Source organism: Lactuca saligna, chromosome 6, assembly GCF_052625555.1.
Source record: "Lactuca saligna cultivar CGN05327 chromosome 6, ASM5262555v1, whole genome shotgun sequence".
NCBI lineage: Eukaryota > Viridiplantae > Streptophyta > Magnoliopsida > Asterales > Asteraceae > Lactuca > Lactuca saligna.
The window spans coordinates 145440834-145459610 of NC_136422.1; the positions used below are offsets into that span (position 1 = coordinate 145440834).

Below are 18777 nucleotides of genomic sequence, written 5' to 3' on the forward strand. Positions count from 1 at the left end.
AGCTAAACATAATTGTCCCGTGATGAGCGCCCTTTCCTTAGACCACCAAATATCTCCTACTTTGGGGTTTGAACACGCACTATCTAATGGTCTCAATCAATCACCACCCCATTGGGTCTCAACCAATCCATCTCCACTATAACCTTGTTCCCGCATAAAGGAATGGGAACCAAATCGATCGGATACTGCTTGCTGAATATTTCTGGAACATAATCCCGATGAACCCTCGATACCCGGATACATCGGTCATCTGCAATCTCAACCTCTAATAGATAATCCAGCTCTCCCGGAGCTCTAACAAACCTCTTTCTGAGTGCAAGAGATACAAAAGATTAGGTAGACCCCGAATCAAACAATATCAAAGTAAAGATACCATTCATAAGGAACAATCCTAAAACCAAACACACAATATACGCAGAGAAATCAACATAAATAAATAGTTAAGGAGAAGATACATAATTGTCACCACATCCAGTGCAACATGTACTTCCTCGGATGTCATTTGAAAAGCCCTACTCCTCATAACAGGTGCATCCGCCTTACCGTGGTGGCCTTTAATAATCCACAGGGTCGCTAGAGAAGGTGCTACTATTGGTCCTCCTGATGCTAAACTCGGGAAATTGGCCTTCTTGTGGCCCCTCTGATTGCAATGAAAGAAAATCATATCTGATGTCTGGGTGGTGATGTTAGCAGCAGTACAATCCTTACCAAAGTTCCATGTCTCGTTGCACTTGTAGCAACCCGAACCACCAGCTCTACAAACTTTATCATGCGACCTGTCGCATTTTCCACAATGACTCTGGCCCTACTGGCCTTCGGCCTAGAGTCGAAATCCTTGGGTTTCTTCACTGAAACTCCAACTGTCTACCCGTGCTTTGCCTTCCTCTTCCCTATGTGATCCAAATGAATCTCTCGTCCCCGAGCACTGTATATCATGTCATCAAAATTCGGGCAAGCAGAAAAACTAAAAAACTCATTGATGTCAGATCTCAGTATTTCATGGTATCGAGTCTTCCTCTTCTCCTCATCTACTGCATACTCGGGTGCCAACAAAGCCCTCTATCTGAACTTGGCAGTGATCTCTGTTACAATCTCAGTCGTCTGCCTCATGTCTAGAAACTCCCTCGCTAACTGTTACATCTCAACAATTGGTGAAAACTTTGCTCGAAACCAGGTAACAAAATCTTGCTAGGTTATGGCCTCAATGACTGGGGCTCCCAAATCATACCTGACCTCCTTCCACCAATCCCAGGCTCACTCCCTCAAACATGCTACAATGAACCTCGCCTTCGACCCCTCAGGGCAGAAGCTTGTCATTTGGGTACACTCAATGTCAGCTATCCAATGCCTGGATACGATGAGGTCCTTCTCCCCAAACAAATCTAGTGTCCTACATCCCCAGAAATCATTGAAGGAGTGAGTGTGGGCCCCAAAATGGCTAGTAGCCAGATTGACCCTGAAGATCCGAAGGTGATCCTCCATCAGATTGATGATACCCTCCTTGATTGACCCGAACATCATCGAGGTCGCATCAAGGATGGCCCTAGTAACCTTAAGATACAATGAACTCGTGTAGCCTCTCATCAATCGGTTCGGTGCCCGTGCCTGAATCAGATCTCGATCCTGAACCCCCTGCTCCATGATGTGTCACCACCATACTGAAACATAACCACATATACAATTAGCAAATACACGAGAAGTTTCACATTCTCTAGTTCCTTAAATTCATCGTGGTCTTCCTGGTATCGGGTATAAATCATGTGTTTCTAGTAGTATGGGCCCAATACTACCTTCCACACCTATTTAGATCCTCCTCACGGACTACCCCAACTCCTCCAAGTCGCTCTTCCCAACTAGTAAATTCCTCGTACTAGAAGGCGTGCTACGCACCAAAACATCTTTTAGGGGTTTCATAGTATTCCCTTCCTCATCCCCTCTATGCTATCAGTTGTAGAAGGAACTTTTGCTACAACGGTTGGACTCAAACAAGATCTATGAAATAGAGTTAAACCTACCATTCTAAAATTATCCAATCACGATAATATGTAATCCAACGCATTTATCTACTAGTTAGTTAGTACCAATAGAATTTACTAAAGCACAAAGCATGCAACATTCGAGCATCAGGCAATTCAACTCAGAATATAACCTATACATGCCATCCTAAGAAGTAACTAATATGATAATAGCATTATCTATAAGCCCATACAAATAGGCACACAAAGGCATGTCTCCTAGCATTTTATCATGCAATTCTGAGTAAATCGTTAGCCCCTAATCTAGCATGAAATTATCATACCATAGCATAAAACATATCATATGGAGGGGTATTTTGGGGAGACTTACTTGAGCTCATATGAACATAAATTCCAGTGCGGGTTGAGTTCCTTGTAAACAATGTTCATATATCAACCATCTAATGAGTCATTGTTTACATAATATACATATAATATGATCCTCCTAGGATGGACAGTCTAGGCCAACTCAATGATTATCATAAGAATAATTACATAGTAAAAATTTTTGATTTTTTAAAATCCGTTTTCATAAAAACCATAAGTCAATCAAACACTGTTTCCAAAACATAATAATAAAATCAGAATATCAAATAATGTCTCTCAACATTAAAATCCATAGGATGATGTGTATAATTAAGCCTTCGCTTTCCCCCGATCCTATTAAGTGCCTAAAACATTGAAATCCATAGTTTTAAGCTAAAGCTTAGTGAGTTCCCCTAAAATACCCTACACACAAATATACATACAATGCATGTACACATGAGCCTACAATCTGCCTAGACTACCTCACAAGGTTTGTAGGGCACCTGTACCGCTATATTGAGCCTACAGTTTACTGGACCGCCTTGCAAGGCCTATAATATTTAGACCGCTCCCTTACGCCTATCATCTAACTAGACTGCCTCGCAAGGCATACAGTACACTGGACCTCCCTGGTATCTTGGCCAACATCACAAAGCAGGAGCACCTCAACCCAACCATAAAATATCGACATATGAACATAAACGAATAACTAACTAAAACAAGTAATCATAAACAAATATGCCAATCTAACATTTCACTACAACATACCAACATCCTACATACAAGTATACATATTGCAGTACAAAGTATAACGATAAAACTCACCTTGCAATCTAGAAGATAACAACACAACTCACAATCTAGGAACTGGTACTATATGTTACCTATACAATAATCAGGGACCAATTCTTAAACTACCGCTCAAAACCCTCAAATTAACCTAAATTCAATGGTCAAAGTTAAATTCAACAGTCAAAAGTCTTACAGCTGGGTGTTACACCGTGGCCAAGCTTCTTCCATGTCGTGGTGGCCTCAAGATAAAACAGTCATGGAGATTGTCTTTCATCACATTGTAGAGGCCAATTCTCTATGTCGTGGGAATTGTTCTGGTCATCTTAATGTATTAAGCTCCTAATTGCCAATGCCACATATCTATACTTTCCAGAAGGCTTTTCATACACCTAATGCATCATAAAAATCAGTGATTTATGCACATGTGTGTCTAATGCACATCTCTTCTAAACTAGGTCAAAAACATGGAAGAAATAAATGCATACTTGTGCATGAGACCAAAAGCACCATAAAAATCTAGATCTAGAACATACCCCAAAGGGACCCCAAGGATTGATAAAGTTGCTAAATTTATGGAATCCACTCATTTAAACCAACAAGAATATGAAGAACAAGCTTCTAAACCCAGATCTAAAAGCTTTGAATAAAAAAGAATAAGGATTTACAAAGGTCCAAGAGGTGTGCAACAAAATAATGGGGAGGTTTGTTTGTTGGATCAATGCTCAAAACGTGCTCTTCTTCTCCTTCAAGGTCACAAAACACCAGAAAGATTCAAAAATGACATAATGGAGACTAAGGTTTCTTCAATGGTCAAAGGGAGGTGATGGAGGCTGATGGTGTGCAAACCCTATCCCTTACTTCCCTTAAATTGGGGCACAAACCCCATAATTAGGGTTTAGCATAAAATAGTCGCTATGTCGTGGTCATTACAATGTCATGACGTGGCGTACACTTAACCTATGTGTTTTCATTAGGTACCGCCACGTCGTAGTACTAGCATCATCATGTCGTTGCCAATATAATCCAACCTTTGAGCTTGAAAGCCATAACAACAAAAATGTCTATACCTAGAAATTGGTGTTACGTATTTGAAAGATTTGGAGATCCTTATTTAAAGTTTTAAGAGCATATCAACACATGTGTGTTTCAATATTCACAAACCACAATCTATATCTAAGTTTTGAGATTGTACATGTTGAGTGTATTATTGGGGATAATATGTTTTAATAGTATGCTAAGCTTTGAGTTTGAGGGCATAACATCAATGTCCTAGCATAATGTTACGTTGAAACAATCGTGACATTGTATTGAACTTTGTACTCATGTAGTGTGGCGATAAAACCTTATAAATATGAATGTGTGAATTGACTGATGAACTGACTATAAAACCAAATAAGGGTATCCAATTTGGTTCTTGGTTTCTTGAATTTTCATTTTTTTGGTTTAAGTTTTTCCAATGTTGGATTAGTTCGGTCCAGTTCCACCTCATCCCGATACAAAGGAAATTAAACATAAAACCAAATCGAATTAAAACTGAAACCGTAAACAAACCAAATATGTAAATAAGTTCGGTTCTCAATTCCCAGAATATCCATCTTCGGTATCGGTTTTTCCTGTTCTTGGTCGGTTTGGTCTGAGAACCGATCTCATCCTACACTTAGAAATATTCTTGTGGCCATGCTTATGAACAATACACTAAATCTTCATTTTGAATAGTTATTTGAATAAGATTTTCAAAATAGTTATGGTGACATCAACCGATTCAAATCAAACAAGCATAAAATATTTTATCAACTTTAGTTAGATATGCAACTTGACATTTGTTATCAAAGATAAGTATTTTGCAATGATTCCTTACCCAAAATCGAATTGTTTTTTTCATAAAAGTTCAAATAAAGATCATATTTGTTAAATATTATAAAAATTGATTATCATGATTCAATATTTAGCTTTACCTTTTTCTTAACTAAAAGGTATAAGGGTATATTTGTCTTTTACTTTTCCCAATGCTACAAGACAAGACGAAGAAAGTGTTAAAGGTAGTCGGTTTCCCATGATCGGATAGACAAAACAACCCTCTCACCAAGTATTAATCCAACGCATTTTACAATCCATCCTGAGGGTATTTTAGTCTTTTCATAACAATCCTTTTTTCATTACCCTTACTTCCGCTCAAAGAAAAAAGAAAATCACTATCTCTCCTCTTCCCCACTTTATATAAATCCACCCTCGCTTTTTACGCCTGCAATCTTTTCACCTCTTCTTCTCCAATTTCTGCAGACTATTTTTCGAATTTTGATTTCTAAATTGAAATCAGAAGATGGGTTCAGACGCCAACAAGATGAACGACGGAACAAGCTTCAAACCCTCCGAACCGGCGCCGTGTGCCAACGGCTGCGGCTTCTTCGGCTCCGCCGCCACCATGAACCTCTGCTCAAAGTGCTTCCGTGACAACCGGATCAAGGAAGAACAAGCCGCCTCAGCCAAAGCCGCCGTCGATAAACTCGTCAACAAGGTCGTATCTTTCCCTCATCAAACTCCCTCTTCTTCCTCTTCCTCATCCGGATCTGAACCTCTTCCGCCCCCTGCGACCGCGGCGGCTGTGGAAGTAAAGGAAAAGGTCCGGAACCGGTGTTTAACCTGCAACAAAAAGGTCGGCGTGATGGGATTCATCTGCAAGTGTGGAGATACGTTCTGTGGAAGCCATAGGTACCCGGAGAAACACGATTGTGAATTCGATTTCAAGAAAACCGGTAAAGACGCCATAGCCAAAGCGAACCCTGTTATCAGAGCCGACAAGGTGGACCGGATCTGATGGGGCTTCAACAAAACCAAACCGGTTCTTCACTGGTTCATGGTATATTTAGGGGTTGGTGTGTTGGAAGGTGTATGTTATGGGGAAAATTAGGGTTTTTATTTTGTTAATCTTTCAGATTTTATTGGGTTGTGAAGATGATGATCAATCAAACGAAAAAAAAAAAGTATAAAGGAATGAATTGGGTTATTGGGGATTCGAATTTGATGATTAATTGTGGAATATAATTGGATGGATTGTTGCTTGTTCGATTTTGCGTTCTTTTCCTTCAAGATTATCATCAATCATCTCTTGGTTGTCTTTGTACTCCTGTTTTATTTATTCGTACCACAAAAAAAAAAAAAAAAAAAGTAATGTTTGTACTTTCTTTTGATTTTAATATTTATTATAAGAATTCTAATTATTTAATAAATAATTGAATTTCGTTATTATATGTTGATTTAATGGTTAACCAGACATGAAGGGTTTTTTTTTATTCAAAATAAAGCAATTAATTCATCGGTCGAATGATTGATTGACCAGCTATTAATTACGAGGTCTCAACCATTCGAAAGTTTTAGAGTATATTGTCACATGCGTTACTCTTCGATACTAATGGATGTTTGGAAGTTTTTTTTCGTCTCCTTAATCTTAAACATAAAAGTCGTTACAATGAAATGGAAGAGTCTTGTTTATATTAAAGAACTCAAATAATACTAGGGCATATACGAGGTGATTTATATTATGATCGGGATCGATTGTAAAATGTTTGAGTTGAAATTGAATATATTGGTGTGTAAATGAGCTGAGCTAATCATGACTTATTCACGATTGAGTCGTAAAAGCTTGAGCTCAAGCTTAGTTTCATATTGGTTTATTAAACGAGCTCAGTTTTATATGCGAAGGTTGTTTAGGTTTGCGAGCCTAAATGAAACTGTATATATTTATATAATATAAATTTTAGTTTTAACTTATATATTAAAATCCTATTAAATAATTAAATATTAAATATATTACAATATTAATAGACAGACTTTTTAACGAGTTTGATATTGAATATTAACCGAGCTCGTCTAACAAACGAATCGAGCTCAAATATATTAAATCTTGTACGAAGTGAATTCGAGATTTAGATGTTATGCTGTATACAAACCACACTTTGTAGACAAACCAAACTTTGTTTGGCTCGGTTCATCTACGCCCTTGTTATAACACCTTCCTAGATTTACAATCACAAACTTAAATGGTTGCAAATAAAACGAAGGAGTCTTCTTATATACGAGTCAAACTACTCAAATAGCACCTTCTAGATTTATATTATCAAACTTAAAAATGATTACAAACGGAATGGAAGAACTCAAATAACTCATATATATATATATATATATATATATATATATATATATATATATATATATATATATATATATATATATATATATATATTGTCTGGATGTAAGATGATTGGAGTCAATCATTTTATTTTTAAATTAAAGATAATTGAAAAATACCATCTAATTTCATTGTAAGAGTATTTTAGTCAACTAACATAAATTTAAAAAAGAAAATTTGCAGGTTTTAGGGAATAATTAATTTTCTTTAACTATAAAAATATAATTTTTCTGGATAATAATTTTATTAATTCGGACATTCTAACAGAATATGTTTATGATTCTCTTGAAAAGAACATTATATTTTGACTAAAGATTATAAGCATATATTATCAAGATGAATAACCTGGAATGAATAAAATAATTTATATGAAATGAATTTTAATATTTTAAAATCAGTAATTACATTCATTCTTAAAAATATAATTATGAACATAAATTACAATCATTCTTAAAATCTCTTATAAAAAAACTATTGTTATCCTTGAAGAATCCTCATTCACCTTCTCGTTCCATTTCTAGATGTCATATGTATCTTTGACATTTAAGTCACTTCAAAATACGTTATCATTATGTGAGATGACATTCTGTCAGAATTGCATTGCATGAGAACGACTTTATACAAGTAGTTATGGAAGGAGACAAACTCAATGACGCTAAGTGATCCATAGGTAAAACTTGAAACATCTGAAAAGCATAAGAAACAAAACTCATGATTAAAATTAAGCCAATTGCAATAGAATCCTGGCAAAATCATTCTTATGCGATTCTACCATAATCATTCTTATGTGATTATATCGAAAAATACAATTATGGTAGAACATTCCTATGTGATTCTGCAAGAATAGGATACTCTTTACACATAATTCAAATAGAATAATAACTTATATGCAAAATATTCTTACAAAACCAAACAGATGAATATGAGAAATAACACCTCATGATGAAGTAAGAAAGTTATTATCATACAATTAGCTTAATTAGGTTAAATGGAATACCCTATGGAATGCATTTAAATTTCACAAAAATAATGCCATTTTAAAAAACTTTTTATATATTATAGAAAAAAACTACAAACGGTAAAATCAAATAATCATTTTCTTTCATTTCAACCAACAAAACCCATAAGATTACCAAATGACATTTTAGGTTCGAATGGTTAAAAATGAACCAAGTTATTAAGTCGTGTAATCACCTAGTGCTTTGCCAGATGTGACACCGGCCAATTAGAAGAAAAGGACAACAAATGGGAGATAAAAAAAGAATTTGCCCAAACAATATAATAAAAATTAAAAACCCCTACTTCTTGCCTTTTGCATACATAATGAGTCAGCCAAGTATATATAAAAAAAATATGATTGATAAAAATTAAATGTACCTAATGAAATAAACTTGCATACATACAAATGGTTATGAGAGAGCTAGAGAGTTGACATGAAAAAAACTGTGATTCCCAAATGAATTTCACCTCAATAAACTATACTAAGCATCTTTCTGTGATAGGATTTATAAGTTAGAAGGGAATTTTACCTTGAAGGGTTGAACATCACTCCCATAATTTCTAATCACCTTGTTAAGTGGTACGTCAATATCCTTGCTTGTGTAGGGCTGTTGAGCAAGCATTGGTCAAAAATATCTGTTAGACATTCCATCAAACACCTAATAAGCAATGAAAACCAACTTGAATTGAAAATTTCTCATTAACACAATTTAGCCCAACTTTTGACGACCAAAATATGTTAGAAGAATAGCAAAATACGAGGTGAAATACAACTTCATGCCGAAAAACAGAAACAAGAAAAATGCTAAATTGATAAGGAATTGTACCTCATATCAATTCATGTGGGAAATATTTTAACTTGCGTCCATCACTGATATCGATCACCTACCTGTCGCCCTAGTTTCTTCTCCTAAACCCCATTTCATTTTACAATGTGTTTTGCTTACAGCTACAACTTAAATCAGATTAACCTCGTCGGTTTCGGCGATTAGTTTGAGATTTCGTGTTCTTAGATCGATTCATCCTCAATGATTTTGTAACGCCTGGTTCCCTGGTACGCATTTAATTTACTTTGAGATAAGGACTCGACGAGTTAGTGGCCTTAACTCGTCGAGTAGAGGGTAATCTATGAGCGAGGTTTAAGTTATCGACCCGGTGAGCAGCCTGACCAGGGTTAAACCCTAATTCCTAGGTTTTTCACCCTATTTAAGCATCGTAATCCCCACCCCTTGGCCTCATTTACAACATCCTTGTCCCAAACTCTCATCCACAAAACCCTAAAGTGCTCCTTGAGTGTGAGAGCCATTTTGAGTGTTCTTTGTGTCTTTTGAAGCATGTAAAATAATAGGACGGTAAAGGAATCGAGAAAGAAGGAGTAGACCCAGAAGCTTCTTTTCTTTAGTTGTAATTTCTGGTAACAAAGCCTCACACTTGATCATTCTTTTATTAGATCTATTCATTTCTATTTTATGTGAGTTTTTAGTCCAAGATTGATAGTTCTTGGCAAAGGACCGATCTACGTGGGTATTCTTCTAGATCTAGTGTCTAGAGGGGCTATGAGGACATAAAGGTGCAAACTTTATGACCCTAGAGTCCCCATGCAAGTGCTAAGGATGATATGATGGCGTTTTGGGCTTACAAGGCTATGGAAGGGTGCAGGCTTGAGGCTTTTATAGGCCCTAGATCTAGGGTTACATGTTTCGGTTTGAGATGAAAGGGTTTTTTGGGACAAGATCTATGTCCTGAAGGAACTAGGGTTTTTGTCTAAACCCTTCAAGAAGAGCTATCCATAGGTAAAGTTGAAAACTTTACCCTTAAAGATATCATTTCAGTGAATAGGCGAGCTATGGACATGGAATATAGAAATAAGGGCTTAATCTGTTAAGATGGCCAATTCAGATAGAAGGACTCGTCGAGTCCATGAGGGACTCGACGATTCGGGTCGTGTTGTCCAATTTTAGTTTATGGCGAAACTTGATGAGCTGATTCGCCAAGTCGCGACTATGAGCAACTCGATAGGACTCGACGTGTTGGGTCGCGATCCCAGGATTTCTGAGTTATAGAACCCCGCGAGTTGGTCAACACAGAATGTTGACTTTGACCATAGCATTGACTTTGACCAGGGATAAAGTGGTCATTTTACCCTTAGATGGATTTTCAGTTTTCTGACTAAGTATTATTATATAGAGTTAGTCGGGGAGTCGTAGGAGCAGCCAACAGAGATTCATCACGCACGAGATCAGCATCCAGTTTGAGAGGTGAGTCTACCTTCAGTACGAACGGGTCAAAGGCACCAATGTCGTCCCGTTTATATATGCTAGTATGTGTTGGACTTCGGTCCGATGGTGGGGCTAGCCCGATGTAGAGTATGTGTTCCGGATTTAGGTCCAATGTCCGGGCGGTCCCGAGAGAGAGAGAGAGAGAGAGAGAGAGAGAGAGAGAGAGAGAGAGAGAGAGAGAGAGAGAGAGAGAGAGAGAGAGAGAGAAAGATAGAGAGAGAGAGAGTTGTATTTAAAGATGGAAAGGAAGAGGAAACTAGAGGGGGGTCAGTCAGGGGGTTCAGGCAAGAAGCCCAAGGTATCAGATCATAGATCATGGAGCCAGCAGAGTCACGGCCGTCATGACAAATACGACAAGATGCACGAGGGAACGAGCAAGGCAGGGAGTTCGGGCTGCTACAAGTGCGACCAAACTGGTCATATGAGCCGAGATTGCATAGCCACTATCATCACCACAACAGCACCAAATGTGATTTGCTTTCAGTGTAATCAGAAGGGACACAAGTGGTCCTAGTGCCCTAGTTTAGCAACAATAGGGAAGGTGGCAGTACCTTCTTCTACCATATTGAGGATTACAGATGGCCTTCAGGGCCGGGCTGAGGCGCCTATGGCGCGAAGTAGGGCTTTTCAACTTACTGCAGAGGAGGCACGAGCAACTCCTGAAGTGGTGACGTGTATGCATATTTCTCTTATCTCTTTATTGATATTGTTTGTTACTTATGCTTATATGTTTTATTATAGGTTCATTCTTAGTAAACGATATATCAGCTTTGGTACTGTTTGATGCGGGTGCCACCCGATCTTTTGCGTCGCTCGCGCTCAACAAGCAATTTGTAGGAGCTCCAGGGGACAAAATTGCAAAAATGATCCTTGTGGTTAGGTCAAAATTGCTACTTCGGGCCAAAAAGGTTTGGGCTAGTATTCATGGTTCAAAGGTTTTCATTTTCTTGTCACTTTGGTCCAATTTACTTTAAACTTTATTGTAATGACCAATTTGCCCTTGTTTTTTGTTTTTTCAAGTTTTTTATTCATTAAAATACTTTTATAATTATTAAAAGAAAAAAGAAAAAAAAAGAAAATCTCTCTCTCTCTCTCTCTCTCTCTCTCTTTCTCTTTCTCTCTCTCTCTCTCTCTCTCTCTCTCTCTCTCTCTCTCTCTTCATAGACCTTCAAACTGCAATGTCCTTTTCTGCCATCATAACCACCACCGGTCCACATTACCGCCGCCACCAACACCAGGCGTCACTAATAATCGAACGTCGGAAATTTTAACTAGCTCCGGCGAGATATTATTTTTTGGCAAGAAAAAAAATTACTGATGGGTCTCAAATTTGATTTTCGGCGAGAAAAAATTGCATGCGGGTGAGTGGGTCTCAAACTTCTAGGAATAATAATTTGCATGTGGGAGGTTCAACAAAACTCAAATAAATATCAACCCAAAACTTAAGATGATTGTCTTCAAGTGTACTTGGTATGAACAAATAGAAGACCAAAATGTAAGATCTGAAATGTTGTTAATAGTGAAGTAAATCAAAATTATTGTCATTTTGGTTCTTGAATTTGGTTCTCGTGTTCCAAAAATAACCACCAATGAGAAAACCCTAGAACTTAACCTGAAATCTTTGGAGTCTTGATGAACTTAACTTGAAATCTTCAGAAAACCCTTCATAACTCCAAAAGCTCTAATTTTGATTTTAGTTTTCTTCACAGATCCAACCATCACTGACTCAAATTCTTTTACAACCACCATCACTACAGCTACCAAGTCAGATTCAAGATAAAACTTTATGGCAGACAATGATTTCACAGTTGGAGATGACCCCAACGTCTTAACATCTTCGTTTTCCTGATGAAGAAAGAGAAACAGTGGGGTTGACGACCGTAATGTGAATATATGTGTGCCTAAGCTCTTGAGAGACTGTAGAGAGATAATGGTGAGAGAGGTGTCATTCAACCTCAAATATGGGTTGTGTGCATGTGTTTTGCGTTTATGATCAAAGTCGAAATCTGCAAAATCTTTGAAGAACAAAAATATTGAATCTGAGTTCTTTAGCATTTGCTTTCATGTTTTTCAGATCACTTGTGTTCATCTTCATTTTGGTTCATCTGATGTGTGTTTTTATGTAAAACAGGTATGTGTTTATGTTTAAGAACAAATCAAGAATGGATCAGTCGGAGAAGGGGAAATGTCGCCAGTGAGAGGAAGCATAGAAATCTTGGGAAGAAGAAGTGGGTGGAGGATTTTGACTTTATTTTTCATAGGAGAAAAAAGAGAGAGAGAGAGAGAGAGAGAGAGAGAGAGAGAGAGAGAGAGAGAGAGAATGAGAGAAAGGATGGGGAGGGAAGGAGAGAGAAAGATGTATTTTTTTTATTTTTCTTTTAATTATTAAATTATTTAAATAAATAAAAAACTAAAAAAAACAAAATCTAAGGGCAAAATCGCCATTACAAAAAAAGTTTAAAGTAAATTGGACCAAAGTGACAAGAAAATGAAAACCTTTGGACCATGAGTGCTAGTCCAAACTTGTTTAGCCCAAAGTGGCAATTTCGACCTAACCACATGGACCATTCTTGCAATTTTGTCGCTCCAAGGGAGCTGGATTGCCCACTGGATGTGGAGATAGTAGATGACAGGACCGTCAGGGTTACGAGGGTTCACAGAGGATGTATGCTACAATTATTCGATCAACGGTTTTCAGTAGACCTGGTGTAACGCCGACAGATCCGAGCTAGTCAATTTAGAGGTAATAGGGGTCGAAAATGACTTTTCGACAAAAGATTATTTAGAATAAATAATCTTAACCAAGTTGTAGAATATTTCACAAGGTTTCCGTACTATAAAGAGCGTCGAAATCCGAGTTATAACGAAGAAGTTATGACCCGTCGAAGTTTCGCGACGGAACCGGCACGACACCGGGAAGAGTAAATAGTGAATTTACGATGGAAGACTTTTTAGCCTTAGTGATCTAAACGAAAGTCGTAGAATATGTTAAACCAAGAAAATTCATAAAAAGAACGCCCAAATCTGACTTCATATGAAGAAGTTATGATTTTTCTAAGATTCGGCTTAGCAGTGCACGACCCGAAATTCGAATTTTAGTTCGAGTAGTTTTTGGCTTACATGACCTAACTGAGAGTTGAATATCTCATTAATAGGAACTTAATAGTAAAAAAACAGATGAAAACGGAGTCCGTATGAAGGAGTTACGAATTCTTCGCGGTCATTTAACAGTCTAAACGCCTCCTACTATTAAATTTGAGATTGGTCGAGAATTAGCCGACAAAGTCTAAATGAAAGTTGTAGATCTTGATTTTACCTACGCTTTGAAAAAAATAAAGTTGAAAACAGAGCTAGTATGCGAGAGTTATGATTTTTCTAAGTTTGAAGGCTGATACGCAATAGGGGTGATGTGGCACCACCATAATTGGACACGTGGCACCACCAGAAGGCCACCACATGCACCAAATCGGCGAGTAGGTCCCCCTACTCGGCAAGTATATCAGATATTTCACTATAAGTAGAGGTGTCGGGTTTAGCCTCTTCTTCACAGCTCCCAAACTTTCTTTCTCTCTCTAGCCTCCCAAACCCCCCCTAAAGCCTAGGTAAACCCCCTAGCATCCGAAGGAAGCCCCGAGTCTCCCGGAGTCCCGAGAAAAAGGGTCTTTCGGCTCGGAAACGTTGCTCCAGCGAAGCCCGATTTTCGAGAAAAGCCGCTGTAAGTGAGCTACGCCTACCCTATCTTTAGCATAACTTATGTTTCGATATAGTAATGTTATTAGGACCTTAAAATATATATTTGGGCTATTATTGTGAGTTATATTGAGTGTTATCTAACGCTTATATAATAATAATAATAGCTAGACTATTAATTAGTCGCGGTTATCATTAGACTAAACCTTAGTGGTATTGGTACTAGGTTTTATCGAAGGAAAATGTTTAGAGAGTATCGAAGCGCTGTCAGAAGTGCTGAGTCACCACCTTTCAGGTGAGTGCATAGTTACTTTCATCTTACACATAGATATGAAGTATTTTATATAAATTACATGCTATGTGTGCATATTATCTGAGTACTTGTTGTCTATGCTAAATGAACGATTTTAATTATACATGTTTTAAATAATTTAAACTGTATATGTATTTTATATCTACGATAATGTTGGGGTAAACATGGGTAGATATAATAGATGGAATATGAGTTGAATGATGAGTTGAGAGGTGTTATAGACCACGAGGTGAGGGTGAAAGGTGGACGATATGAGAAGCCTTTTTCCCAAATGATGGCCCCATCATTCAGCAGAGTATGGATGACAACCACAGACTATTCTAGACAGTCCAGTGGAACACTAGCAGACTCGCAACCTGTAGGTGTTGTGAATGATGTGTTCACCCGGTGTACTCTAAACCCTGGTGATCATGCAGACTTGATGCCTAAACCCTAGTGATCATGCAGACTTGATGCCTAAACCCTAGTGATCATGCAAACTTGGTGACCATGCAGACTTGGTGCCTAAACCATGGTGATCATGCCGACTTGATGCCTAAACCCTGGCGACTATGCAGACTTAGTGCCCATTGTGTAAACCGTGGCAACGATGGATTTCTTGCCGATTCCTTAGGATAATCCTTAGGAATGAATGAACGAGGAATAGCTGATTCCTAGGGTATATCCTTAAGAGTAAAGAAGATAATGGGGATAGGTAATTGGGTTGATTGTTTGATTGTTAAACATAATAATTATATTATTGTGGGTTGAAAACCCTATGTACTCACCACGTTTCCCAACCTGACCCACTCAGTTTATTTCTATCACATGTGTCGATATGAAGTGACATTACACTGAGAGATTAAAGAGATGTAGATCACTAGTGTAAATAAATGTAAGTCCGTTTATGCTTATGTTCCTGTATTGACGATGGCATCTCAAACGTTTTAAAATGAATAAAATATGTTTCTTCAAAAATGTTTTAATAACGTATTTATCGTATTTTTCTGGGAACAAATTCCGCAACATTTTTATGAAAAGATGTACTCTGATTTTTATAAAGCATAAACAAAATCGGTCTTTTATGGCCGTGAAAATGGGGATGTCACACCTGGTTCCTATTCCCCCGCGTGGGAATAAGGTTATAGTGGGTATGGATTGGTTGAGCCCCAGTGGGGCGGTGATTGATTGGGAGCAACAACTAGTGAGGGTTCGTATTCCTAGTGGGGGAGGGTTAGTGATCCAGAGCGAGAGGCCAAGTGTGGACCGCTATTCTATACAATAGCGAGGGCGAGACACCACCTTCAACAGGGTTGCATAGGATACCCTACCTATGTCATGGATACCCGGGATAAGGGTAAGACAACAGTTGATGATGTATCGGTAGTGCGAGAGTACCCAGACGTATTCCCGGAGGATTTACCTGGAGTAGCCCCGGAGAGACAGATCGATTTTAGGATTGACTCGGTCCCTGGTGTGTAACATCTTGTTTTAAATAGAGTAATTAAATAATAAACTCGGAACCTTGAAAAATAATTTTTATTATTATTTTACATTATTATATCCCAAAAGCAAGTAATAATTATCGGATGTTCGAAGTCGGGGGTTAAAAGTGTAAGTTGCGGATTAGTTTTGTAAATATTTATGAAGGCAGGGGCTAAATGGTAACTTTTGGGACTTCATTTAAAAAGATTTTGAAGGGTAAAGGGCTATTGGTAAGTATTAGACTTAATTTGTAAAGAATCTCAGGAGGCTGGGTTTAAAAGGTAAATTTTGGACCTTATTTGGAAAGAATAATGGAAGGAGGGGCCATTTCCGTGATTATGGGATAAATCTTAAAGGATCCGGGTATTTAAGCCTAATACCACCGCAAACCCTAACCCTATTTCACTATTCCTAGCTATCACCCTCTTCTTCACCTTCATAGCCGCCATCTTCGCGCCTTAGCGTGAGTTTTCTCTGCTCCGGTCACCGGCGAACTCGAGGACACAAATCACGACCGACCATTGTCATCGTCGAAGACAACCTTGCCACCGTTGCTACATTGCGGACGACAAAGACGAGTTCTCCTTCCTTATGCCGACGTGCCACAACCACTACTCTCTTTTTCGGAAAAGACGAGAGTTAGACTAATAGGGTGGTCGTGGGAGGGGCGGTTGAACCGAGTACTTTTGGGGTTCGCTATAGCCGTCGTCTCCATGCGGTTGCCTAGCCATAAGATGCCGCCGATTATTCTGCTTCCGCCGGTTGTTTCGTTCAACGCCATCCGCTGCCATGGTCGTCGCCGCTGCTAGGTTTCTTTTGTTGCTGCCTTCGCCACCCACCTCAGTGGGTGTTGGATTTACTTTCCAGGCATGAAATGTGTGTCCGTGTACTGTGATGGGATGAGGCCACCGGAGATCCGAAGAAACCACCACAGCCACCACTGTAGGGTGGTGGCTGCTGCCGACCACCATTAGGTGACTCTGTGTGTGTGTTTACTTTGCTTAGTGTAGTGTGTGTGAGTTTATTGTTAGTATTTTAATTGTAAATTGTAAAATGGAATAATGAAAGGAAATTCCACCACCTTAGGGTGGTGGCTGCTGCCACCGGCCGCCATGTCGGTAGCGGTGTGTTTGCCTTGTTAGTTGACTCGATTGGGGATACTTGAAACCCTATGGGCCCAATGAAGCCAAATGGGCTTAGTGAAAACCCTAATGAGTCTAATGGACTCTAATTGACCTAATAAAACCCTAATGGGCTTAATGACATTCTAGTGGGCTTGATAGGTCCAATAAAGCCCTAAATAACCTAAAAGTCCAACAAATTAATAAATGTACTAGTATTTGGGTTGGAAACCCTAAATAGGGTTTGGAAAACCCTAATGCCAATAAAATCCTAATTTTGAGAATCATTGGAACACTCACGCGGGAATTATTTGATAACCTAAAATAATAATTAATAATCATTTGCAACTAGCTTAAGGCAATAATGGACTTAAAGGATTAAATCCTTAATGGATTAAGTCTTTAATGGGTTAAGTAAGAAACACTTAACCCTAATCATCATTTCATGTGAAAGCCCTAATCTCACTCGGGCATTGAATTGGGACTTCCTATCGGGCTTTTGCGATTGGACTATTGGTGGGCCATCCAAGAACAAGTTAACGGACCAAAGTAATTAGATAGGCTTTAGGATAAGGCCCCTGTGAGGACTTGGGCCCAATTTGGAAATTTGGGCCATAGATGGGCCATAACTGGACCTTTATGATTATGTGATAATGGGCCATGGGAATTGGATTGGAATAATTGGATGGGCCTTAAGGAAAGACCATGTAGAGGTTTGGGCCTAATTTGGAAAGTTGGTCCATATGTTGGGCTTTGGCCCATAATTTGGCTATTGGTCTTTTATAGTGTGAGTTGAACCTTGGGCTTGCAACCCAATTATTAATTGGGTATTGTTTGATGTTGATAGTGTCAGAATCTGTCAACCAGCAGCTGGAGTTGTATATGCGGTACTTCAGCAGTGCCAGGTGAGTTATCCTCACTGTACTAAGGGGTCTAAGGCACCAAGGCCGACCCATTGGATGTATTATCCTAGTAGTGTTAGATGTTGATCATGAGTTAGTATTTCATGCTAGTTTGGTAGGTCTGTAGGACTACCTGTGATATTGTCTGATTTCCTGTATGTGTATTTATCTATTACATTTCGACATTTTATGTGGGATGAGTTGAGGTTGTAATGCTCCGTGCGGTAGCCAACAAACCCTAGATTATTCCAGATATGAGCTGAGGGCCCGGTAGGCATTCCAGACTCATACTGAGGACTCGGGAGCATTCCAGATACCAGCTGAGGGCCTAATAGGCATTCCAAACTCGTACTGAGGGCTCGATAGCATTCTAAATACGAGCTAAGGGCCCGGTAGGCATTCCAGACTCGTACTGAGGGCCTAGGGGGTAATCCAGCTTGTAAAGTTGTGGACCCATTGCATGCTGTTCAGTTGTTATGATATGTTATTTGTTCATGTGTTGTTGGACTGTATGTGTTTCGGTATTTTGGGGGTAACTCACCAAGCCTTGGAGCTTACATTTATTGATTATTGTTTCAGGTGCAGCGGATGACCGCATGAAAGCAAAGGCATGATCGTACAACTCCTTATTTTCATGGGTTTTATGATTTGATTATGGGGGTACTCTGATGTTTAAACTATTTTGAAACCAAATTATAATAACTTAATGG

General features: G+C 38.5%; 1 pseudogene; it reads left to right on the forward strand.

The window, feature by feature from the left end:
- The first annotated feature begins 5323 nt into the window (after window positions 1–5323).
- LOC145001949 (zinc finger A20 and AN1 domain-containing stress-associated protein 1 pseudogene) lies at window positions 5324–6176 on the forward strand (annotated as a pseudogene).
- The last annotated feature ends 12601 nt before the right edge of the window (window positions 6177–18777 follow it).